At 41.2% G+C, this 27,136-nt stretch overlaps 2 long non-coding RNA genes across 4 annotated transcripts in view; one reads left to right on the forward strand and one right to left on the reverse strand.

Moving 5' to 3' along the window:
* The window catches only part of LOC109502093, a 42,688-nt gene extending 39,288 nt beyond the window's left edge, over positions 1-3,400 (reverse strand). For all 3 annotated transcript variants that reach the window (XR_002160473.2, XR_002160471.2, XR_002160472.2), the window contains exon 1: positions 3,341-3,400. This is a non-coding gene — a long non-coding RNA (uncharacterized LOC109502093). The remainder of the gene's footprint in view (positions 1-3,340) is intronic.
* Positions 1,593-6,419, forward strand: LOC123379476. Its single transcript, XR_006583925.1, has 2 exons — positions 1,593-2,731; positions 6,225-6,419. It is a non-coding gene; the product is annotated as an uncharacterized LOC123379476 (long non-coding RNA).
* Positions 6,420-27,136: the final 20,717 nt, after the last annotated feature.

A 27,136-nucleotide genomic window follows, 5' to 3' on the forward strand; every position in this document is an offset into this window, starting at 1 on the left:
TTGTCTTGCCAAAAGAAAAACAATTGCCCCATAGCTCATAAATCTGCAAAAGGCTTTCTTTGATGAAGACCAGTCCTAGAAAGATTAGAGACAAAGCCAGATCACAGAGCCCAGAACGTCGCTGTGTAGACACAACGGGAGGAACTTTGTTCTTTGTGAGTTCCTTCTCCCAACGTGGCCCACCCCGCCCCCAGTCTCTGAGCTGGTACCCTGATTACACCTGACCTTTAGGGAAATTGTGCCATTCTCCAGACTTTTCTCAATCCTTGTTCCCATTTAAACCGCCAGCGTTGTGATTTAACCCCTGTAGAGACCTGGTCTCAGCTCAGCAACAGAGCGAGATAAACCTAGTGGGGACCGTGTCCCAGTTTGTCCAGGAGTTGCTAAAGTCCTGGATGTCCCCCTCCACAGGCTGATGTGGAGAACAAAGGCAAAAGAAAATGTACATAAAATCAAATCCTCTTACAATCTGCAGCCCATTGACAAATACTCCAGACTGGCACAGTCTGACATCCCTGGGAACTCCCAACTGTCTTAAAGTTAATGCTTTGCTAGTGGGAAAAACAACCTCAGCATAACAATGTATCCTTCAGCCCCTACCGGCCAACCAACCAACGGTCGGTTACCTTGGTTACCGTAACTCCTTGAAGGCAACCTCCCGAGGTCAACTCCTGTGACCTCACCGCGCTCCTAACACCCCTCTCAGCACCTGGGTCAGGAAAGAGACTTTGCATCTTAAAAAAAAAAAAAAGTACTGATGCAAGACAAGGCAAGTAACCGCAACTCTCTGGCCGGCCACAAGGAGGCGCGTTCTCCCACATGTTGTGCAGTCCAGCCTGGCAAAGGGAGTAGGTTAGGAGGGACCGAGTCAAGCCCGCTCCGCAGTCAGTGACAGTCGGAGGGATAGAAGTAAAAACAAACGGTCCAGTCGGTGTCATTTCTGCCTCTAATACACGCGCGCGCGCATACACGGTGCTTATGAAACCGACCTTCCGTTCCAAGTACCACCAGGTTCCAGAAGCCTTATAATCCTCTTTTCCTGAGTCCTCACAACGACCTTGCAAAGCGAGAACCGCGGTTAGGTAGCCTAAAGTCACAATATTGGGTGAAACTTCAAAAGCCATCGCCCTTCCACTATACCACGTCACCATATTATTTTACAGAGCCCTGAAATGGGAGAGTTACAAACTGCTTCCTTGGCTTAGGGCTGGGGTATGGGGAAAGGGTGGGAGGAGGGAAGGAGATGTGGATGATGCTTGATAGAGAGACCTTGGTCCATGCCCATCGTGGGGAACAGGGCTGGGGTCTAAGGCATGGCTTCACAACGTGGGACACCAGTAGGAATCTGGGTGGGAAATGGGAAAGCACCAGCCCCACAGTGATGGGGGGAGGCAGGGATTCCTCAGTTACTCATCATTTCCAAGACAACTGAAAGCAGGGACTATCACTGCTGCACCACGTTAGGGAGCTCAGAGAGTGGCAGATGTGACTTAGGCACAGAGCAGCCGCCATTCAGCAGGAGTACTAACCAGGGAGTCTTTTTTTTTTTTTTTTTTTAATGTTTATTTACTTTTGAGAGAGACAGAGCCGGAGTGGGGGACGGGGCAGAAGAAAGAGAGACACAGAATCAGAAGCAGGCTCCAGGCTCTAAGCATCTGGCATTTGCTGTTAAAGCAAAGGAAAAGGAAGAACATGGCAATTCTACTAATGAATTGTTAGCTGTCTCACCCTTGGGGTTGGCGCAGAAGACATGCAATGTTCTAGAAAGTGTTAAGGTGGTTGAATGGGGGCCTCTCTTGGAAAAGAAATCTTTAAATTCAGTTTGATTCAGATACCTCTTCTACTGCTTTTCACACCTTATAGATATGCCCAAGAGTCCTGCCTGGGCTTCACTTGCAGTTTTTTTAATGAAAAACCTCAGCAATAGGTTTCACTGTGACATAGAATTGATTTTCTTTGTCAGTGTCTATCATTTTGACAATCACAGCTTGGGAGGCCTGCTGAGCTGTCAGAAAACGGACTCATCTTCGCATTACTTTAACCAAAACAGTTACGGTTTCTAAAACTTTAAATTAGATTCCTATGTCGGTCCCAACTTACACTGCCACCAAATGCATTAGACTAGCATTTCTGAATTGCAAATAACCCTTTCCCCCCCGTGGATGTATTTTTATCCAGGGCGATATCCCTTTAACTCAAGGCTTGAAAAATGAAGCCCATGTGATTTTAAGAAGATGAACACACTTTTAAGTGGTGAAGCATGTTGTAGCTTAAAAAAAGAAAAAACATAGCCTTCCAAGAGAATCATCTCTCCAGTAACAAAAAAAAAAACCAAGAAACAAACAAACCAAAAAAACCCAATCTTGACTGATAGCTCTTTTCAAGTGCAAATGAGGGAGCTGACAGCAAGGAGAGGTTTGAAATCCTCATTTGGTTGGATGGTAGTTTGCTCTTTTAACGTAAATATTGATGCGCAGTATGGTTTTCCCTGTTGCAAATCACTCATGCATGCAAATATGCTCAGAATTTAATACACATGTGCGCTGTTCCTTTCCTAAATCCCCTATTCTTTTCCTTATAACGCCCTTCTCAGCGGAGCAGAGAGCATGTGATTTTAAGCACGTCAATTTTAAGACAGCAGCTCTAAAGAGCACCCAAAAAATCTGCCCAGAAGCCAACGAAAGAGCCAATATGTTTACATAAGTGAAGGTCTCATCGTTTCCCTGTCCAGGTAAAATGTTTTCAACAGGCTTCTAAAGAACAGTCAGAAGACATACTTCCATATAGAACGAGATGGTTGTAAATCCACTGTGGAAGGAAGGCTGGGAAGGAGGGATACAGCTGAGTCAGAGTGTCTCAAACTGGTGACCTCAGTGGAGTATACAATGGGGTCTTGGGGTACACGCAGCTCTCCAAATTTATTTTAAAATTCAACATATTTGGCGCGCCTGGCTGGCTCAGTCAGAGGAGCACGTGACTCTTGATCTCAGAGTCATGAGTTCAAGCCTCCCGTTGGGTGTAGGGATTACTTAAATAAATAAAAATAAAATAAAATTCAACATATTTTAAAATCCCTCGTAATTCTTTGTAAACAAAATAAAACATATTTTTAAATAAAGAATAATAGTTGTTTATATGAGTGACTAGGATATGCCGTTCCTTCTCTTTTAAGAAGGTGTCCATAGTTGGACATTGTTGATGATGGATCAGTTGAGCCAAAAGTATGGCTCCGAATCCAACTGGTTTTGTTTTTTATTTTTTACTAGTTGCTATACTTGCCAGTGTTCTTTTCCTTGAAGTGATAAATATCAAATTAGCGTAATTTTAAAAAAGAACTTACTTGCTCATGGGGCACCAGGGTGCCTCAGTCGGTTGAACGTCCAACTTCAGCTCAGGTCAGGATCTCACAGTCCATGAGTTCGAGCCCCATGTCAGGGTCTGTGCTGACAGCTCAGAGCCTGGAGCCTGCTTCGGATTCTGTGTCTCCCTCGCTCTCTGCTCCTCCCTCGCTTGCACTCTGTCTCTGTCTCTGAAAAATAAATAAATGTAAAAAAAATTAAAAAAAAAAAAAAGAACCTATTGGCTTAGATAACCAGAAACTTCAAAGATACTGCTAATTTTACACATGGCTGGATCTAGGCACCCGAATGATGTCATCAAGAACATGTCTCTTTTCATCTCTTGGGCCCCACCGTCCCTGTTTTTTGGTTCTTATTTTTTTCTTCCATTCTAGGCCTTCTGTCCATGTGGCAGCAAAGATAAATCCAGCCTGCTCCAGACTTACATACCTTATTGCCTATGCTCTCAAAAGGACAGAGTGGCTCTCTCAGCAAAAACCCTGTGAAAATCTCCCAAAGGATGGATTGATTACAAATCCATCTTCCTGGGTATAAACCAATCACTGTGCCCAGGAAATGCTGAAATCCCTGGACAGGCCTGGACTTGTACCCAGCCCCCAAATTTAGGTTGGCATCCACCTGCACTGCACAGCCTGAGAGCAAGAAGGGCGTCATTTTCCAAGGTGAATTTAGAATGTGGTTATCAGAGAAGTGGGGCATTATTGTCTGCTGGGGAAAAACAACATTTGCCCACTTCATATACTAAATTCCTCATTAAGAGTCCTTGAGAATGGCAGCAAGCATGTAGCAGCTCAGATAGTTACGAATGCTCAGCTAGAAGGAAGACCAGAAGTTATGGGCAGATCCCTCAGGGAAGTCTCTTTCCAGTGCCCCATCCTTGGCTCACCCAACATGTCACACTTGTTCTGGAAGTTTCCATTTCCACTTGAGTAGGAGCTGAGTGCGAATTTCTGTCTCCTGTTTCCTTGCTCTTGGCATGGGCTGTATTTCTTCGTGTTGTGTCAAGCATTTCGATGTGGTATTAAGATTATTCCCAACAACACATCATTGAGCTATTTCTTCATCAAAGGTAGAAAATTATTGATTTTCAGGAGAAGAAAGCAAACTTTTAATGATTGGACCATATGCATCAGAGTTTGGTCTCCTTAAAAATCCAAATACTCCATTAAAATGTGGAGTCCATTAAAATCCATGCAACTTCATCCGTAAGTGAGAGATTCCAGACTGTGGGATATGCCACGTGAGCACAACTCCAGTTGTGGCAGAAATATTCGGCAGAAGTATTCTTCACCAGACCATCAACATTATGGACAAATGTTTTCACTATCATTCCTTTTTTTTTTTTTTTTTTTTTTTTTACTATCATTGAGTTCTAAGAATTTCTTTATTTCTTTTTTTGTTTCCTTTACAACTATAGGTTATTTCTTAATATTTCATGTTCCAGACATATGGCATTTTTGTGGTCATCCTCTGGTATTAAATTGTAATTTTATTGCATTATAGCTGAAGAACATGATCAATATGGCATATGTGATCCTGTTCCTCTGGAATTTATTGAGGTCTCTTTTATGGCCCAATTTATGGTCTACTTTTTTGATATTTTTTCCACATGTACCCCAAAATGTGCAGAAAAAGATGTGTTCTGCTGTTTGGTACGTAGAGTTTCCTCCCTCTCACTATGCATATACGTAGCAAAAATCTGAAAAATGCAATTAAGAGACTCATGATATATAAAAAGACGTGTATCTATGTGCCTATATTAAGGACATATGTATGCATTATATATGGATGTAGGCATACACATACATTAATGTATATCAACTCCTCAGCCCAGCAAGGACATGTGGTGCCCTCAGACACCCATGACCTGAGACTTCTCTGGTTAAGCAGGGGAGGCATTTGGGGGAAGAAAGAAGAGGAGAACTTAAGATCTCTCCCCAACCTGACCTCTTAGTGTCATTTTCAGCTGCCACCGCCCAGGCTAAATCACCAGTATTCCCACAACCAGCTAGTTTTTCTAACATTTTGTTGTTGGTTTGCATTTTATGGAAGCCATACTTTCCTTTTTTTGTTTTTATTTATTTTTTTGTAATTTTCTTTTTTAATGTTTATTTATTTTTGAGACAGAGAGAGACAGAGCATGACTGGGGGAGGGACAGAGACAGAGGGAGACACAGAATCCGAAGCAGGCTCCAAGCTCTGAGCTGTCAGCACAGAGCCCAACACAGGGCTCAAACCCACAAATCTTGAGATCATGATCACAGCCAAAGTCAGACGCTCAACCAATTGAGCCACCCAGACGCCCCATCCTTTTGTTGTTTTTAAATAGTTTCTCCAAAGTTGATTTTTTTGAAGAAGGAAACAGCAGCCTATATTGGTTTGCCATTTTGACAGGTATCAGAAATCACTCCTCAGACCAAAGGAATGAATTCACAGGGCTTTCTTTTCAGACTCACCCTTGAAACTTGCCCTTTCTTTTTCTTTTTTTAAAGTTTATTTTTTCATTCTGAGAGAGAGAGAGCACAAGTGGGGCAGAGGCAGAGAGAAGAGAGAGAGAATCCCAGGCAGGCCCCATGCTCTCAGCACAGAGCCCAATGTGGGGCTCAAACTCACGAGTTGCGAGATCATGGCCTAAGCCGAAGGCAGATGTTTAACTGACTGAGCCACTCAGCGCCCCTGAAACTTGCCCTTTCAATCACGATATTTTGGAGTGTACTTACCGCTCATTTCATTGTATATTGTGCTCAAAGTAGGTAGTTCTGGGATAGAGATTAGTTTGTCTTTGCAGTTTAAAAAATTAATGTATAATCCACACACCATAAAATTCACTCTTTAAAAAGTGTACTGAATTTCAGTGATGTTTAGCCTATTTACAGAGTTGTGCAACCATCACCATCTATGGACTTCCAGACAATTTTCATCATCCCAAAAGGAAACCTCGTACTCATTTGCAGTGACTTCCATTTCCCTCTTCTCTGGAAACCACTAACCTGCTTTCTGTCTTATGGATTTGATTCACCTATTCAGGGTAATTATCACAAATGAAATCTTACAATATGTGGTCTTTTGTGTCTGGCGTTTTTCACCTCACGTAATGTTTTCCAGTTTCAGTCTTGAAGCATTATTCATATTGAAGCATGAAGCATTCTTTTTTTTTTTTTTAATTTTGAGAGAGAGTGGGGTGGGGAGGGGCAGAGGGAGAGAGAGACAGAATCAGAAGCAGGCTCCCTGCTGTTAGCCCAGAGACCGATGGATGCGATGGATGTAGGGCTCAACGAGGGACTTTGAAGTCACAGAACCTAGAGATCATGACCTGAGCTGAGATGAAGAGTTGGAACCTTAACCGACTGAGCCACCCAGGCACCCCTGAAACATGAAGCATTCTTGATAAATCAGTGCTTTATCCTGTTTTATGACTGAATAGTATTCCATTTTAAGGATACGGTGCAATTTGCTTATCCATTCATCAGTTGATGGGTTGTTTGCCCTTTGGGATATTATAAATAAAGCTGTATTGAATATTTGTATAGACATTTTTGTGTGGATATCTGTTTTCAATTCTCTTGGATATAACCTAAGAGTGAAATTGCTAGGTCCCATGGCAACTCTACGTTGAACTTCAAGAGGAACTGCCGGTCTGTTTTCCAAAGCTCCTGCCCCATTTTATATTTCGACTGGCAATGTTTGAAGGTTCCAATTGTAATCGTTCCTTGCCAACGTTTGTTTTTTGTCTGTCTTTTGGATGACAGCCATCCTGGTGGGTATGAAGTGGTATCTTACCATTGTTTGGATTTGCATTTCCCTCTGATCACTGATGTGGTACACCTTTTCGTGTGTTTATTGGCCATTTGTATATCCTGTTTGAAGAAAAATCTATTCAAATCCTCTGCTCTTTTTTAAAAATATGGCTATTTCTCTTCTTCTTGTTGAATTGTAAGTGTTGTTTATGTAATCTGAATACTAGGCTCTTATCAGATATATGATTTGCAAATATTTTTTCTCGTTGTCTGAGTTGCCTGCCTTGTACTGACGTGGTAATGTCCTTTGATGCACAAAAGTTTTAAATTTGTGACTCACGCTGTCTGCACAACATATTCAAATAAACACATAACAATCTTTAAAAAATAAAATTAGGGAGGGGAGGAGCCAAGATGGCAGAACAGCATGGAAGATTTTGTGTGTCTCCGTCTGTGAAATGCAGCCAGACCAACACTAAACCATCCTACACACCTAGAAAACGGACCGGAGGATTAACACGACCACCTGCACAACCTGAGCCACAGAATTCAGCAGGGACACGGTGCAGAGAGGCGAACTTGGGGAGCAAGAAGCCGCGGGAAGGGAGGTGCTTTTGCAGGCAGAGAGAGGACGGAGTCAAGGGTCCGGGGGAGAATACGGGAAAAGCACCCCTCCCCAAAAGCAGCTGGAGAGAAAGTGGAAAATTGGAAACAGCCGCAGGGACTGAACTAAAAAGGGAGAAAGGAGAAAGAAGAGGGTTTAAATTCCATTAAGACTGTAAACGGGGAGCGCAAAGGCTGCAACTCCCCAGCTCCATACCTGGCGGTGGGTGCTCTGGAGGGAAGGGCGAATCCCCAGGAGCAGAGCGGGGTCCAGGAGATTCTCGGGCTACATGGGGAGAAGCGGTTCCACGGCCAGAAGGACTTCCCGTAGAGGCTGTGAGGCCACCTGGGCCCAGCAGAGCCCAGAGAACGGCCCCGATCGCTGGTGCTGGAACAAGGTCGTTAAGGGTGAAGCCTGGTGCCAGATGCGTGTTGCGATTTTCCATAATCCCTGAAAGGCTGCTGCTGCGCTAGCTCGCGAACTTTTTCTGGGGCGGCTGGCACCCGGCCGCGGTCTCTGGGCTCCGGCAGCAGCACGGTTTGGCGAACTTTCCTGGGTGCAGCTGGCGTCGGCCGTTGCCCGGGGAGAGCCTCCCGCAGAGGGGCGGAAGGGGCCGAAGCCGCAGCCCTTCCGAAGGGGCCGGGGAAAACAGCCGCGTCTGAGACAAAACTCAGGAGAGAGCGACTGCCTGGGGCCTGGTCACGGAGAGGGAAGAAGCGGGGAGCGGTGGAGAGCTGAAGACAGAGGATGGGTGCGCGACTGCTGATCCGGGAGAACAGAGCAGGTAGCTGGGTGGCGCCATTTCACCTCTCCCGCGCATGCGCATACACACCTACGAGCGCCACAAGAACCCACCCCAGGAGGCTAGCAGCGCCATCTAGTGGAGAGCGGAGCCGTTACAATGAGCCCCGCCCAACCGGGCCAACCTCGCTCTTGAAGAACACATGTCTCACCGCCTGCTGAGTTTATGGACCATAAAGCGCTTCGTAGTCTGACTTCTAGGGGAAAACAAAGTAATTTCAGTTCTATTTCAATCTGGTAGAAAGTCCATCTATCCCATTTTCTTTCTTTTTTCTTCTTTTTCACTTCTTTTTCTTGAATACAGAAAGAGAAAAATTCATTTTTATTTTCAATTTTTACTAACAATATATTTTTTTTCCACATTTTTTACTTCTGTGTAAATTTTTTCAAATTCTATTTTACTTCCAACATTTTATTTCAGTCTAATACAGTGTATTCACCTTTTCAAAGTTTCAAACGATTTCCTTTTTCTTCCTTTTCTTTTTTCTCTTTTTCGTTTCTTTTCTTTTTCTTGAATGCAGAAAGAGAAAAACTTCATTTTTACTTTCAATTTCTATTACAAATATTTTTCTTCGATTTTTTACTATATTTTTTACTTTTCTGTAAATTTTTTCAAATTCTATTTTACTTCCGTCATTTTATTTTAGTATACTACAGTGTATTCACTTTTTCAAATTTTCAAACGATTTCCTTTTTTTCCTCTTTTTTCTCTTTTTTGTTTCTTTTCTTTTTCTTGAATACAGAAAGAGAAAAAATTCACTTTTATTTTTAATTTTTATTAAAATATTTTTCTTTAATTTTTTTCTACTATATTCTTTATTTTTGTGTAAATTTTTTCAAATTCTGTTTTACTCCCATCATCTCATTTTAGTCTACTTCAGTGTATTCACTGTGTAGGTTGTGATCTCTCCTCTTTCATTCTTGATTTTATTTGGGTCCTTTCCTTTTTCTTTTTGATCAAACTGGCTGGTGGTTTATCAGTTTTGTTAATTCTTTCAAAGAACCAGCTCTGGTTTCGTTGATCTGTTCTACTGTTTTTTTTTTTTTTTGGTTTCGATAGCATTAATTTCTGCTCCAATCTTTATTATTTCCTGTCTTCTGCTGGTTTTGGGTTTTATTTGCTGTTCCTTTTCCAGCTCTTTAAGGCATAAGGTTAGGTTGTGTATCTGAGATCTTTCTTCCTTCTTTAGGAAGGCCTAGATTGCTATATACTTTCCTCTTATGACTGCCTTTGCTGCGTCCCAGAGGTTTTGGGTTGGTATTATCATTTTCATTGGCTTCCATATACTTTCAAATTTCCTCTTTCATTCTTTAGTAGGATGTTCTTCAGTGTCCATGTATTTGTTACCTTTCCAAATTTTTTCTTGTGGTTGATTTTGAGTTTCATAGAGTTGTGGTCTGAAAATATGCACGGTATGATCTTGATCTTTTTGTACTTACTTAGGGCTGATTTGTGTCCAAGTATATGGTCTATTCATATATTCAAAATCTCAAACGATTTCCTCTCCCTGCCCTTTTTTTCTCTAATCTGTCAAAGCACTTTCAACACCCAGACCAAAACACACCTAGGATCTAACATCATTTATTTGATTTGTGTGTGTGTGTGTGTGTGTTTAATTTTTTAATTGTAATATTTTTAAAATTTTAATATTTTTTTAATTTTAATTTTTTTAATTTAAAATTTTCTACTTCATTAATTCCTTTTATTCCTTCAAAATGACAAAACGAAGGAATTCACACTAAAAGAAAGAGCATGAAGAAACGACAGTCAGGGATTTAACCAACACAGATACAAGCAAGATGTCTGAACCAGAATGCTATGGCAACAAGGATGGATGAGGCAGAACAGAGAATCAGTGATATAAAGGACAAACTTATAGAGAATAATGAAGCAGAAAAAAGAGGAAAACTAAGGCAAAATCACAATTTAAGAATTAGAGAAATCAGTGACTCATTAAAAAGGAACAACATCAGAATCACAGGGGTCCCAGAAGAGGAAGAGAGAGAAATAGGAGTAGAAGGGTTATGTGAGCAAATCATAGTGGAAAACTTTCTTAACCTGGGGAAAGACACAGACATCAAAATCCAGGAAGCACAGAGGATCCCCATTAGATTCAACAAAAACCAACCATCAACAAGGCATATCATAATCAAATTCACAAAATACTCAGGCAAGGAGAGGATCATGAAAGCAGCAACATGTCTGTCCTTAACCTACAAGGGAAGACAGATCAGGTTTGCAGCAGACCTATCCACAGAAACTTGGCAGGTCAGAAAGGAGTGGCAGGATATATTCAATGTGCTGAATCAGAAAAATATGCAGCCAAGAATTCTTTACCCAGTAAGACTGTCATTCAAAACAGAGGGAAAGATAAAAAGTTTCCCAAACAAAAATTAAAGGAGTTTGTGACCACTAAACCAGCCCTGCAAGAAATTTTAAGGGAGACTCTCTGAGGGGAGAAAAGATGAAAAAAAAAAAAAAAGATCAAAAGCAACAAAGACTAGAAAGGACCAGAGAACACCACCAGAAGCTCCAACTCTACAAGAAACATAAATTCGCATCTTTCAGTACTCACTCTAAAAGTCAATGGACTCAATGCTCCAATCAAAAGACATAGGGTAACAGAATGGATAAGAAAACAAGATCCATCTATATGCTGGTTTACAAGAGACCCACTTTAGACCTAAAGACACCTTCAGATTGAAGATAAGGGGATGGAGAACCATCTATCATGCTAATGGTCAACAAAAGAAAGCCAGAGTAGCTATACTTATATCAGACAATCTAGACATTAAAATAAAGACTGTATCAAGAGATGCAGAAGGGCATTATATCATAATCAAGGGGTCTATCCACCAGGAAGACCTAACAATTGTAAACATTTATGCGCCAAATGTGGGAGAACCCAAATATATAAATCAATTAATCACAAACGTAAAGAAACTCATTGATAGTAATACCTTAATAGTAGGAGACTTCAATACCCCACTCACAGCAATGGACAGATCATCTAATCAAAAAATCAACAAGGAAACAACAGCTTTGAATGACACACTGGACCAGATGGACTTAACAGAAATATTTGGAACATTTCATCCTAAAGCAGCAGAACATGCATTCTTCTCCAGTGCACATGGAATGTTCTCCAGAATAGACCATATACTTGGACACAAATCAGCCCTAAGTAAGTACAAAAAGATCAAGATCATACCGTGCATATTTTCAGACCACAACTCTATGAAACTTAAAATCAACCACAAGAAAAAATTTGGAAAGGTAACAAATACATGGACACTGAAGAACATCCTACTAAAGAATGAAAGAGGAAATTTGAAAGTATATGGAAGCCAATGAAAATGATAATACCAACCCAAAACCTCTGGGACGCAGCAAAGGCAGTCATAAGAGGAAAGTATATAGCAATCTAGGCCTTCCTAAAGAAGGAAGAAAGATCTCAGATACACAACCTAACCTTATGCCTTAAAGAGCTGGAAAAGGAACAGCAAATAAAACCCAAAACCAGCAGAAGACAGGAAATAATAAAGATTGGAGCAGAAATTAATGCTATCGAAACCAAAAAAAAAAAAAAAAAAAAAAAAAACAGTAGAACAGATCAACGAAACCAGAGCTGGTTCTTTGAAAGAATTAACAAAACTGATAAACCACCAGCCAGTTTGATCAAAAAGAAAAAGGAAAGGACCCAAATAAAATCAAGAATGAAAGAGGAGAGATCACAACCTACACAGCAGAAATACAAACAATAATAAGAGAATATTATAAGCAATTATACGCCAATAAAATGGGCAATCTGGAAGAAATGGACAAATTCCTAGAAACATATACACTACCAAAACTGAAACAGGAAGAAATAGAAAATTTGAACAGACCCATAACCAGTAAGGAAATCGAATTAGTAATCAAAAATCTGCCAAAAAACAAGAGTCCAGGGCCAGATGGCTTTCCAGGGGAATTCTACCAAACATTTAAGGAAGAGTTAACACCCATTCTCTTGAAGGTGTTCCAAAAAATAGAAACGGAAGGAAAACTACCAAACTCTTTCTATGAAGCCAGCATTACCTTGATTCTAAAAGCAGACAGAGACCCCACTAAAAAGGAGAACTATAGACCAATTTTCCTGATGAACATGGGTGCAAAATCCTCAACAAGATATTAGCCAACCGGATTCAACAATACATTAAAAAAGTTATTCACCACAACCAAGTGGGATTTATACCTGGGATGCAGGGCTGGATCAATATCCGCAAAACAGTTAACGTGATTCATCACATCAATAAAAGAAAGGACAAGAACCATATGATCCTCTCAATAGATGCAGAGAAAGCATTTGACAAAATACAGCATCCTTTCTTGGTAAAAACCCTCAAGAAAATAGGGATAGAAGGAGAATACCTCGAGATCATGAAAGCCATATATGAATGACCAACGCTAATATCATCCTCAATGGGGAAAAACTGAGAGCTTTCCCCCTAAGGTCAGGAACAAGACAGGGATGTCCACTTGTGCCATTGTTATTCAACATAGTATTGGAAGTCTTAATCTCTGCAATCAGACAACACAAAGAAATTAAAGGCATCCAAATCGGCCAGGAGGAGGTCAAACTTCCACTCTTCGCAGATGACATGATACTCCATATGGAAAACCCTAAAGATTCCACCAAAAAACTGCTAGAACTGATTCATGAATTCAGCAAAGTTGCAGGATATAAAATCACCGCACAGAAATCGGTTGCATTCCTATACACCAACAGTGAAGTGACTGAAAGAGAAATCAAGGAATCGATCCCATTTACAGTTGCACCAAAAACCATAAAATACCTAGGAATAAATCTAACCAAAGAGGTGAAAAATCTATACACTGAAAACAATAGAAAACTTATGAAAGAAATTGAAGAAGACACAAAGAAAATGGAAAAAACATTCCATGCTCCTGAATAGGAAGAACAAATATTGTTAAAATGTCGATACTACCCAAAGCAATCTACATATTCAATGCAATCCCTATCAAAATAACACCAGCATTCTTCACAGAGCTAGAACAAATAATCCTAAAATTTGTATGGAACGAGAAAAGACCCCAAATAGCCAAAGCAATCTTGAAATAGAAAACCAAAGCAGGAGGCATCACAATCCCAGACTTCAAGCTATACTACAAAGCTGTAATCACCAAGACAGTATGGTACTGGCACAAGAACAGACACTCAGATCAGTGGAACAGGATAGAGAACCCAGAAATGGACCCACAAATGTATGGCCAACGAATCTTTGACAAAGCAAGAAAGAATATCCAATGGAATAAAGACAGTCTCTTTGGCAAGTGGTGCTGGGAAAACTGGACAGCAACATGCAGAAGAATGAACCTGGACCACTTTCTTACACAAGACACAAAAATAAAGTCAAAATGGATGAAAGACCTCAATGTAGGACAGGAAGCCATCAAAATCCTCAAGGAGAAAGCAGGCAAAAACCTCTTTGATTTTGCCCGCAGCAACTTCTTATTCAACACGTCTCCAGAGGCAAGGGAAACAAAAGCAAAGATGAACTACTGGGACCTCATCAAAATAAAAAGCTTCTGCACAGGGAAGGAAACAATCAGCAAAACTAAAAGGCAACCGACAGAATGGCAGGAGATATTTGCAAATGACATATCAGATAAAGGGTTAGTATCCAAAATCTAGAAAGTACTTATCAAACTCAACACCCCAAAAACAAATAATCCAGTGAAGAAATGGGCAAAAGACATGAATAGACACTTCTCCAAAGAAGACATCCAGATGGCCAATCGACACATGAAAAAATGCTCAACATCACTCATCATCAGGGAAATACAAATCAAAACCACAATGAGATACCACCTTACACCTGTCAGAATGGCTAACATGAACAACCCAGGCAACAATAGACGTTGGCGAGGATGCGGAGAGAGAGGATCTCTTTTGCCTTGTTGGTGGGAATGCAAACTGGTGCAGCCACTCTGGAAAACAGTATGGAGGTTCTTCAAAACACTAAAAATAGAACTATCCTACGACCCAGCAATTGCACTTCTAGGCATTTATCCAAGGGATACAGGTATGCTGTTTCGAAGGGACACATGCACCCCCATGTTTAGAGCAGCACTATCAACAATAGCCAAAGTATGGAAAGAGCCCAAATGTCCATCGATGGATGAATGGTTAAAGAAGATATGGTGTATATATATACAATGGAGTATTACTTGGCAATCAAAAAGAATGACATCTTGCCATTTGCAGCTATGTGGATGGAACTGGAGGGTATTATGCTAAGTGAAATTAGCCAGTCAGAGAAAGACAAAAATCCTATGACTTCACTCATATGAGGACTTTAAGAGACAAAACAGATGAATATAAGGGAAGGGAAACAAAAATAATATAAAAACAGGGAGGGGGACAAAACAGAAGAGACTCATAAATATGGAGAATAAACTAAGGGTTACTGGAGGGGTTGTGGGAAGGGGGATGGGCTAAAAGGGGAGGGGCCATTAAGGAATCTACTCCTGAAATCATTGTTGCACTATACGCTAACTAATTTGGATGTGAATTGAAAAAAAATAAAAAATAAAAATAAAAATAAAATAAAATAAAATCAGGGAACATCCTAATTTTAAAAAGAAAATAAAATTATTCAAATTTAAATTTTAAATTTATTTAAAAAATAAAATTAGGGGGTTCCTGGGTGGCTCAGTCGGTGAAGCATCCAACTCTTTCTCAGGTTATGATCTTGAGGTCTGTGAGTTGGAGCCCCACGTCGGGCTCTGTGCTGACAGCTTAGCAGAGCCTGGAAACGGCTTCAGATTCTGTGCTCCCTCTCTCTCTGCCCCTCCCCGCTTGTGTTCTCTCTCTCTCTCTCTCTCAAAAAAAAAAAAAAAAAAAAATTTAAAAATTTTTAAAAAGCAAATAAAATTAGGCTCATGTTTCTTGATTTCAAAACTTGCCTCAGAGCTGCAGTGGTCAGAAGTGTGGCACTGGCATAAGGACAGACATAGATCAATAGAATAGAATCCAGAGTCCGGAAATAAACTCATATTGAGGAAAGGTGTGAAGTGTGACTCCGTGTGCTTGGCCAGGCAAGGAGCTAAGGCGGGGGCGGGGGGGGGGGGGGTAGGAGCAGATCCATGAGCACAAAGTCATAAGCACGGCCTCAGAGAAGGAGAGCGTTTGGGATAGGAGAGAAGGGGGCCAGGAGGGTAGATTTCCACACATGGGGAAGATGACGGTCAGGGCTGACAGCCACATCATTATCATCTTCTTGAAGGTCAGCCGGGTCTGGAGAAAGCAGGGACCAAGGGCCAGAAAAGCTTACTCTATACCCTTCCAGTTCAAGGTTACGGATCCAGACCTTTACATATGATTGAGGTATGGTTAATCAGAGCCTTCAGGATTTACGGGAAAACATGATGAAAAGTCGTCATTGCAAACGTTTACACCCCAACTCGCTTTGCAGACCAGATTAAATGAGGTAAGTGACTTGCCCAAAGAAATCACTAATTCAGTAATTTATTCACCCCATAAGCTGTATCCATTGTGGGCAGGGCACTGTGACAGATGTGAGGACAGAACCAAATAGCCTTGCACCCTGTCCTCGGGTCATTAACAGTCTAGTGGGAGAGCTAAGATGTGGGCGCAAATAATGAGAATTATAAAGCAGAAAGTTCTAAATGCAATGAAACAGGCTGATGGAAGGCTCGAGGAAGCCTTCCTAGGAAACAGCTCTAGGAAGGATGTGGAGCTCTGGGAGTATGAAAGAAGGAGGAATTTCTCCTCACTGTGGGGGCGGGGGGGGGTGGCAGGAGGGGATGAGGAAGGGCAGGGGAGGGGCTCACAAAGGGGCAAGTGAAGAGGGAACCACTGGGAAAGTGGGAATGGGGCTTCTCTGGGAGAGGGGAAGTGAGGAGCAAGCCAGTAAGTCGGGCAAAGGTGAGTCACAGGGAACGAAGGTAGGCAAGCTGAAAAGTACAGTTAATGAGGTGTCACACGAGGCCTTGACTCCAGGTGGGATAGACTGTGCCTCAATCGGCCGACTATCAGTCCCAACCCCATGAAGGCAGGGCTCCACCTCCCAGACTTTGCCTGCTGTTCCATAAATCTGTGCAGAGTAAATGGACAAACCTGGAATACCTGAACGTCCCCTTGCCTCCTAGTCAACTTAGTGATGCAGTCAACTGTGTTGTCACATCTCAGGATCAGCTAATCCGAACACGAACAATGAAGTGAAGACAGATAAAGAACGCAGGGCAAAAGGAAAAGTATGAGGGTGAGACACAGCAGGTTCGTTCCTACAGAGATCTCAGAAAGGGGGCGTTACAGGAGGAAATCACTTCTTTACACTTAATGTCCTATTTGTGTTCTTTTTTAAAAGACTTTATTTTTAAAGGAATATTTATTTATTCTGAGAGAGCAAGAGAGCAGGGGAGGGCCAGAGAGAGAGGGAGAAAGAGAACCCCAAGCAGGTTCTGTGCTGTTAGCTCAGAGCCTGACATGGGGCGCAAACTCACAAACCGTGAGTTCGTGGCCTGAAGCTGAAATCAAGAGTTGGATGCTTAACAGACTGAGCTGCCCAGGCACCTCTAAAGATTTTATTTTTAAGTAATCTCCACACCCAAAGTGGGGTTTGGACTCACAACCTCGAGATCAAAAGTTGTGATCTCCACCGCCTGAGCCAGCCAGGCGCCCCAATGTTATATTTGCATCTTTATTTTTTGCTTTTAGATGTAATCTCATATTTTTACCAGTAAATGCTGTGTGTGTGTGTGTGTGTGTGTGTGTGTGTGTGTGTGTAAGTTTTGGAACAAAAACACATTTTCCTCTAGGAATTTGGAGGTGCTTTGGTAGAAATACATTTCTTGCGATTGGTTGATAATGTTCTTTAAAGATGTTTATACTAAAAACAAATGATGTATGTTATAAACTACAGTAACAGAAATTCTCCAGGTTTCATGTCAAGTCTTGCCTGAATGCCACACATTAATCTACAGCTAAAGACACGGAAATATAAAGGATCTATAAACATGATTGAGCTGGTCTTGTCTTTGCTTTAACACAGTTTTCCCTTTTCATAGGAATAATCTTCACTCATAAGTTCACATGCACAGAAAAAGAACAAAGTGCAACCAAATGTAGAAGATTCATCAGCAACTGTTTAGTGCTACCCTTTAAGGAGAAAGAAATATTGTAGAGTTGTGAAAAAATAAGTTTGCCCATAAACATGGCCTCTGAATGGAAATTGTTGACAGAAAAAAAGAATTTTATCTGAATGTGCTAATTAATATTGCTATACAATACTTAAGTACCAATGTTATATTTCCATTAATATTTGTTACGATCAGATTCATTTTTATAGTAGTACTCTATCTTTGTAATGGCTATTTGTATATATCAATTTGGAGGGTGTTTTTGGATGAGATTAACATTTAAATTAGAAAACTTTTGGGGCGCCTGGGTGGCACAGTCGGTTAAGCGTCCGACTTCAGCCAGGTCATGATCTCGCGGTCCATGAGTTCGAGCCCCGCGTCAGGCTCTGGGCTGATGGCTCAGAGCCTGGAGCCTGTTTCCGATTCTGTGTCTCCCTCTCTCTCTGCCCCTCCCCCGTTCATGCTCTGTCTTTCTCTGTCCCAAAAATAAATAAACGTTGAAAAAAAAATTTTTTTAATTAGAAAACTTTTGGTAAAGCAGATTGCCTTCCATAGGGAGGGTCTTATGAATGGGTGGGCCTTGTCCAATCAGTTGATGGCTTGAATAGAAAAAGACTGGTCTCCGCAAAAAAGAAGGAATTCCTCAGTAGACTGCTGTCAGATTTCATCTAGACCAAAGGCTTTTCTGGACTTCCTGTCTGTTGGCCCTCACTACAGGGAAATATATATCTAAAAACAGATTTTATATATCTATTTTATGTATCTATAAATATATATATAAATATATTTATATTTACATATTTATTTATAGCAGGCATAGGACACACATTATGTTTGAACCATAAGGAGGTTGTTGAGGTACTTTTATGGAAACGTCTGTTGTACTTAGCTCTTTTTTTTGCTTCCACTTTGCTGTCTTTACCTATTTTTGCCCTATTATAATTGTATACACAAATGTCGTCCACCTGTATTATTCTAAACATGAAGTGGAACAGAATTAAACAAATGCGTACATTAATGGCATCCCCTTTATATATTTTGTTCAGAAGTCTTAGCAGAAAAAATTTCAGTGAAGCCAGAAAAGATTAAAACACCATTATAATATTTATTAATCTCATACATGCCATTCTTATAATTAGTCTTTTAGAATTATAACTACTTTTAAAATAGACATTGTAGATTTAGAGGAAATTGTTTTTCTTGCTATTTTCAACTCAACTCCTGTTCTGTTATTCAGCAATCTTCCATCTAAGGGGGAGAATCTGTAATTATCTCTTTTATTAATTAAAAGAGATATTATGTTATTATACGTCTAAACAAATACAAAGTTATGTGTTAATTATATCTAAACAAACAAGATGATTACATAAAAAGATACATGTAATAGTCTTTTTGTTCTTTGATTCAAAGTAGTGACTTTTGTATGTATACATCATAGTTTACATTATATAAACACGTTTGCCCATTTCATATTAAAGACTGTATTATATACATTAGTTTTATATAATGTGCCTTCTATAATACATATTTATATATGTATTTATATATGTTCCCATAGATATGTTATCAGCTAATGAGTTTATTTTTTTGTCACCGAAAGAACATCCCTACCCTATTTAACTGTAAATGTCCAAATTCCATAGTGACATTTTAAGATACCATGTGAAGTCTCAAGTTATACAATATTATGGTTTTCTTTGTTCTGCATTTCCCTCCGTATGTCACCTGTAATAAAAGGTGAATTGCAAATGATGCTTACTTAAGTAGTTGTTATTGTTGAAAAATGCCTAAAGTTTAAGGCACCTTAAACTTTAGGCTTAAGGTTTAAGGGCAAGTGGGTGACTCAGTTGGTTAAGCCAAGGACTCTTGATTTCAGCTTAGGTTGTGAACTCACAGCTGTGAGATAGAGTCCCACATTGGGCCCTGCCTTGGGCATGGAGCCCGTTTAAGACTCTCTCCCTCCGCCTTTCCCCTGCGCGCTCTCTCTCTCTCTCTTTTTTTTAATGTTTAAAAAAAATTTATTTCTAATGTTTCATTTATTCTTAGAGCATGAGCGGGGGAGGGGCAGAGCGAGAGAGGGACACAGAATCTGAAACAGGCTCCAGGCTCTGAGTTGTCAGCACAGAGCCCGACGTGGGGTGTGAACTCACAAGCCGTGAGATCATGACCTAGGCCGAAGTCGGATGCTTTACCAACTGAGCCACCCAGGCGTCCCCCCTCCCCCCGTGCTCTCTTTAGAAAAATAAATAAAATTGGGGAGCCTGGGTGGCTCATTGGTTAAGCGTGCCACTTCAGCTCAGGTCATGATCTCAAGGTTCACGAGTTTGAGCCCCGCGTGGGGCTCTGTGCTGATAGCTCAGAGCCTGGAGCCTGCTTTGGATTCTGTGTGTGTCTCTGTTCTCCCCCAACTCGTACTCTGTCTTTCTGTCTCTCTCTCTCTCTCTCTCTCTCTCTCTCAAAAGTAAATAAACATTAAAAAAATTTTTTTAAATAAATAAATCAAATTTAAGAAGGTTTATAAAATAAAATTTTTAGAGGGTTTCTTACAAAGTAAGGGATATCTCAACTACACTATTTTTAACTCAAAATACCTCTGCTTGTCAAATATTACTGGCTCAGTTTTTTATTGTGAAACTTTCTGAGAGAAGTTTATATAAATACAATTAGAATGATAGATTTTAGAACCAGTAGGGATCTTAGGGGTTTGGTCTAGTTCCTTAATTTTACATACATAAAAATCAGGCCCAGAGATACTAGGCATCATAATTAAAGTCATACAGATTCTTTAAAAAAAATTCTTAACCACAAATTCTTAGAAACAAAAACAAAACACTAAAATACTTTTCAGAGTAAAAACAAGTGCTTTTATTTTATTTTTTAAAGTTTATTTATTTATTTTGAGAGAGAGAGAGAGAGCACTGAAGAGGCAGAGAGAATCCCAAGCAGGCTCTGCATCATCAGTGTGGAGACTGATCTAGGGCTCAAACTCATGAACCATGAGATCATGACCTGGCCAAAATCAAGAGTCAGACGCTCAACCGACTGAGCCACCCAGGCGCAGGCGTCCCTAAAACAAATACTTTTATTTATTTATTTTAATTATTATTTATTTTTGAGACAGAGAGAGACAGAGCATGAGCAGGGGAGGGTCAGAGAGAGAGGGAGACACAGAATCCGAAACAGGCTCCAGGCTCTGAGCTGTCAGCCCAGAGCCCGATGCGGGGCTCGAACTCACGGACCGCGAGATCATGACCTGAGCCGAAGTCGGATGCCCAACCGACTGAGCCACCCAGGCGCCCCTAAAACAAATACTTTTAAAAGAAACATAGGAATTAGTTTTACATTTAACAGCCATTTGTAGGGGAACCTGGGGGTTCAGTCGGTTGAGCAATAGACTTGATTTCAGCTCAGGTCATGATCCCAGGGTTGTGGGATCGAGCCCCTTGTCGGGTTCTATACTGAGCGTGGAGCCTGCTTAAGATTCTCTCTCCCTCTGCCCCCCTGCCCCACTTGCACTCACTCTATCTCTCTATTTTTAAGTAGTCTCCATACCCACTGTGGGCCTTGAACTCACAACTGAGATCAACCACTCTCTCTGTCTCTCTCTCTCTCAAAATAAAATATGTAAATAAATACAGAGCCATTTATAGTCTTGCATAAAATATTAGTTTATTCCCTGCTAAAATATTTGTTTGCTCAATATAACTGTTGTCATAATCTAACATCATGGTCAACTATACAAAGTGGTTGGAGTGTTGTGATTTGGGATGCCACCTGGGTAAATAAGGAAAAACCCCCTAGGAATGCCTATTGCTTGTTTTAATCCTATCAGAAGAGAAAGTTTGAAAAACATTGCCTCAGGCTTACGGTTTCCTCATGCTTTGGTCTGCCTCCCTGGAAGCAGACATAATCCTGAGTGGCATAAGAGGATGTTAATGAGGCTTCAGTCTTGCTAGTAAATTTCTTTGACATTTGCTTTCAGAGTAGAATACATAAAAAGAGTATGATTAATATTAAGCTTTCCATATTGCTATCCTTATGCCCTGCATCATGAGCTACATCGAGAAAGAGGCAAGGTGCCTCTCCAGTCAAATGGAGCCTGGGTTTGTTGATATTTTTAGATTAGGTAATCACAGTATGAGGAAGTGAAGTTTTGGTTTTCTCACTGCTAGGGGGTTTTAGTTCATTGTTGGGCATGTTGCCTCTTTGGATCTGCTAAACACAATCCCGATCTTAAACTGAAGAGCCATTTGGCGTGAACAGCATTCATTAGGAAAAGTAATTGGGGATATGTTATCTTATGGATACAACATCCCTATTTTGATCAATGTGTTCAACCTTTGTACTAGTGAACTTTTCCTCCCATAATCAGGAGGTTATTGATTTGAGTTATGCATTCCCAACAGGGGCAAACATTGGTTCTTGGAGGATACAAAATGTTAATCATTAAACATTTAAAAAGTCTTGGCCGTAAATTCTTAAAAACAAAACAGAACACCCAAAACTTTCCCAAGGCTGAAACAGATGTTTGAAGAAGAAACATGAGAGAGGAATTGATATTTAAGAGCTGTTTATAAACCCAGAAATAGACCCCCGCATATATAATCAAATGATTTTGAACAAGTGTGCCAAGATCATTCAATAGGGAAGAGACAGTCTTTTCGAGAAATGGTCAGAAAAACTAGCACATGCAGAAGAAGAAAAAGACGAAGAAGAAGCTGAAGAAGAAGGAGGAGGAGGAGGGGGATGTAAGGGAGGAGGAGAAGGAGAAATTGTTGAATCTTTCCTTTACACTACACACAAAAATTAACTCAAGATGGATTAAAGATGTAAACGTCAGAGCCAAAACCATAAAACTCTTAGAAGAAAACGTAGAGGGAAAGCTCCATGACATTGGATTTGGCAGTGATTTCTTGGATATAACACCTAAAGCACAGGCAAAATAAGTGAAAATAGACAGATTGGACTAAAACAAAATTCAAAACTTCCATGCATCAAATGACACGATCAAGGGATGCCTGGGTGGCTCAGTCGGTTGAGCATCTGACCCTTGATTTTGGCTCAGGTCATGATCTCACAATTTGTGAGAGCCAGCTCCGCATTGGGCTCTGTGCTGACAGCACGGAGCCTGCTTGGGATTCTCTCTCCCTCTCTCTGCCCTTCTCCCCCCACTCCTCTCAGAATAAATAAATAAACCTTAAAAAAAAAGAGACATGATCAAGAGAGTCAAAAGAACCCAAGAATGGGGAAAAAATACCTGCAGATCAGATGAAGGGGAGGGGGTTTATATTCAGAATAGATAAACAACTCTTACAACTCAATAGCCAGCACAATTAAAAGGTCAATGAAGCAAAGGGGAATAAAAAGAGAGAGAAGAGAGAGAGACAAATTAAGAAATAAACTCTTAACTGTGGAGAACAAATTGATGGTTACCAGAGGGGAGGCAGCGGGGGTCGGGGTGTAAAACAGGTGATGGGGGTGAGGGAGGGCACTTGCTGTGATGAGCACTGGGTGATGTATGGAAGTGTTGAATCACTGTATTGTACACTTGAAGCCAATATTACACTATATATTAACTAACTGGAATTTAAATAAAATTTTTTTTAAAAAGCAATGAACTTGAATAGACATCTCTTCAAAGAAGATATATATAGCCAACAAACACCTGAAAACATGTTCATATCCCTAGTCATTAGGGAAATGGAAATCAAAACCACATGGAGATACCACCTCATGCGCATCATGATGGCTACTATCCAAGACCCAGAAAATAATGTTTCAGCGAGGGTGTGGAGAAATTGGAAGCCTCATGCGTTCTTGGGAGGAATGTAAAATGGTGTCGCTACTACAGAAAACAGTTCTTACAAAAAAATTAAAAATGAAACATCCAGCACCACGCTCCTGGGTATCTATCCAAAAGAACGGAAAGCAGGATCTTGAACAGATATTTGCACACCCATGTTCACAACAGCATTATTCACAACAGCCAAAAGGTGGGAGCCACTCAAGTGTCTTCTGACAGATGAATGGATAAACAAAATATGCTCTATACATACAATGGGATATTCTTTAGCCTTAAAAGGGAAAGATGGGGCGCCTGAGGGGCTCAGTCGGTTAAGTGTCCGACTTCAGCTCAGGCCACAATCTCATGATTCATGAGTTCGAGCCCCGCGCCTGACTCTGTGCTGACAGCTCAGAGACTGGAGCCTGTTACGGATTCTGTGTCTCCCTCCCTCTCTGCCCCACCCCTGCTTGTGCTCTGTCTCTCTGTCTCTCAAAAATGGATAAACATTAAAAAAAATTTTTTAATAAAAAATAAAAAGGAAAGAAATTCTGACACTCTACGATATGGATGAACCTTGAGGACATTATGCTAAGTGACATAAGCCAGGCACAATTTAAAAAAATTTAATGTTTTTATTTATTTTTGAGAGGGAGGCACAGGGTACGAGTGGGGGAGGGGCAGAGAGAGAGAGCAGGCTCCGGGCTCTGAGCTGTCAGCACAGAGCTGGATGCGGGGCTCCAGCCCATGAACCGTGAGATCATGACCTGAGCCGAAGTCGGATGCCCAACCAACCGACTGAGCCACCCAGGCACTCCAGGCATAATTAAAGACAAAATACGGTACGAATCTTCCAATTATATGAGGTACCTACACTAGTTTAATAACGACAGAAAGTAGAATGGAGGTTGCCAGGGGCTGGGGTTGAGGTGGAATGGGGGGTGATTTTTTGATGGGTGTAGAGTTCCAGTTTGGGACAATGAAAAGAGTTCTGGACAGGGACGGTAGTGATGGCTGCTCAAGGATGTGGGTGTACTTAATACCACTGAGCTAAACACATAAAAATGGTTAAGATGGTAAATTTTACGTTATGTGCATTTCACTATAACTTTTTAAAAAGCTGTCTATAGGGGCGCCTGGGTGGCGCAGTCGGTTAAGCGTCCGACTTCAGCCAGGTCACGATCTCGCGGTCCGGGAGTTCGAGCCCCGCGTCAGGCTCTGGGCTGATGGCTCGGAGCCTGGAGCCTGTTTCCGATTCTGTGTCTCCCTCTCTCTCTGACCCTCCCCTGTTCATGCTCTGTCTCTCTCTGTCTCAAAAATAAATAAATGTTAAGAAAAAAAAAAGGGAGTCAGAGGGGCGCCTGGGTGGCTCAGTTAAGTGCGGACTTCAGCTCAGGTCATGATATCATGGTTCTTGAGTTCGAGCCCCACATCGGGCTCTGTGCTGACCGCTCAGAGCCTGGAGCCTGTTTCCGATTCTGTGTCTCCCTCTCTCTCTGCCCCTCCCCCGTTCATGCTCTGTCTCTCTCTGTCCCAAAAATAAATAAACGTTGAAAAAAAAATTTTTAAAAGCTGTCTATAATCTCATGTAAAAGATTAGCTTATTCTCTGCTAAAATATTTGTTTGCTCTTTCATGGTTGTGGCTGTAGTATTTCACCAGGGAGCACAGATGCACACATAGTCCATAAACAGATATACAGCATATCTGTGATATTAAAATTTCATGGTGAGGGAGGCATAAATTAGAAAGAAATGTCTAGAAAGGCTTCTGGGAATACAGGATGTCACAACAACAACAAAAGGTTGAGGTATACTCCTTTTCCTTGACAAGTTCTTGTTTCATATTCCAATAGAGCAGGCAAATGTCTGAAGGTGAGACTAGAAACTCAGACGCAGAATAAGCTATGGTAGGATTTCTCAACATTTTGACATCTTGGCCAAATAATTCTTTGCTGTGGGAGCGGCTGTCCTGTGTATCATAGAATGTTTAGCAACTTCCCTGGGCTCTACACATTAGAGGCCAGTAGTATCTCTCACCCAGTTATGAGAATCCAAAGCATCTCCAGACATTGGGAAATGTCGCCTTGGGATCAAATCTCACTCTAGTTGAGAACCACTGCTCTACAATTAGTTAACATTAATCATAACGTGGCCAATGGGTAGGTTTTGCATAGAAGCTCAGACAGGTTGATTACAATGTTTAGGATTCCAGCTCAGGTGTCTCAGCCCTGGCAAGTATTGGCAGGTGCCATCTCGCCTGTGACATTTGTATGACTCAGTACTGTATAAATGATGACCTCTGTGACAAAGGAATGCCATGCCTTCTGACACTTGTTTGTGAAGCTTTAGAAAGGTTGAGGAGGGGGGAGGGATACACAGCCAAATTAAATTGGAAGAAAAATGAATTCAAAGCACAGGCCCTGAGCTCTTCGTAAGTTATGGCTGAAGTGTTTCTATTTCACAGATTAGATTTAAATTATAACACAGTGCACAGATCTCTATCAATCAACAATATTTAAAAATTTTTTTTAATGTTTTTATTTTATTTTTGAGAGAGAGACAGAGAGAGAGAGAGAGAGAGACAGAGAGAGAGAGAGAGAGAGAGGATGAGCCGGGAAGGGGCAGAGAGAGAGACACACACAGAATGTGAAGCAGGCTCCAGGCTCTGAGCTATCAGCACAGAGCCTGATGCAGGGCTTTAACTTACTGACCGTGAGATCATGACCTGAGCTGAAGTTGGATGCTTAACCAATTGAGCCACCCAGATTCCCCTCAATCAACAATACTGATGAAGGGAAGACTCTCCTCTACCAGTGTTTGGGTAATGGAAGCGTGTACAACTGTTTTCATTAAGGGCTTAGAATAGGTTTGGGACTTGAAACATCTACATGCAGTAATTGGACCACAGTGGGACGGAGCATATGGATAATTGCTGATGGTGCATATGTAGGGATTCATAAAGAGAGAACGTGATCAATGTGGGGTTCACATCTGCACTGATTGAATAGTGTGCCCCCAAATTCATATCCACCTGCAACCGCAGAACGGGATCTTATTGGGAAATACTGCCTTTGCAGATGTAATTAGTTAAGATGAGGTCATAAACTCATGGCCCATGGATAGGGCCTTAAATCCAGTGACTGGTGTCCTCCTAAGAAGGCCATGTTGAAGACACAGAGAGACAGAGGGAAGGAGGCCATGTGAGCATGGAGACAGATTTGGAGTGATGTGTCTAGAAGCCAAGGAACACCAAGACAACCAGCAGAACCTAGGAGAGAGGCGTGGAACAGATTCTTCCTCAGAACCTCCGGTGGGAACCAATCCTGCCAACACTTTGATTTCAGACCTCCGGCCTCCAGAACTGTGAGCGAGTTAAATTTCCGTTGATTTCAGCCATCCAGCCTGCGGTGCTTCGTCGAGGCAGTCCTAGGGATCTTATGTAACTCCTAAAGGAAAATTTCAGCAAAATGCTGGCTTCTGAGAGGTGAAATTCGGAGGGAGGAGAGAAGGAGTGACAGGTGAATTCTAGACAAAAAGCAAGCTGAAGAAAACCAGAAGGGTGGGGGCGGTGGGAAGTGAGGACTCACAGAGCATCTGATTCATGTCAATGGTGAATGAATGTTGTCTGGGTAGGTAGGTGGGAAGTGAGGACTCACAGAGCATCTGATTCATGTCAATGGTGAATG

This window comes from Felis catus, chromosome C1 (assembly GCF_018350175.1).
Source record: "Felis catus isolate Fca126 chromosome C1, F.catus_Fca126_mat1.0, whole genome shotgun sequence".
In the NCBI taxonomy this organism is placed as follows: Eukaryota; Metazoa; Chordata; class Mammalia; order Carnivora; family Felidae; genus Felis; species Felis catus.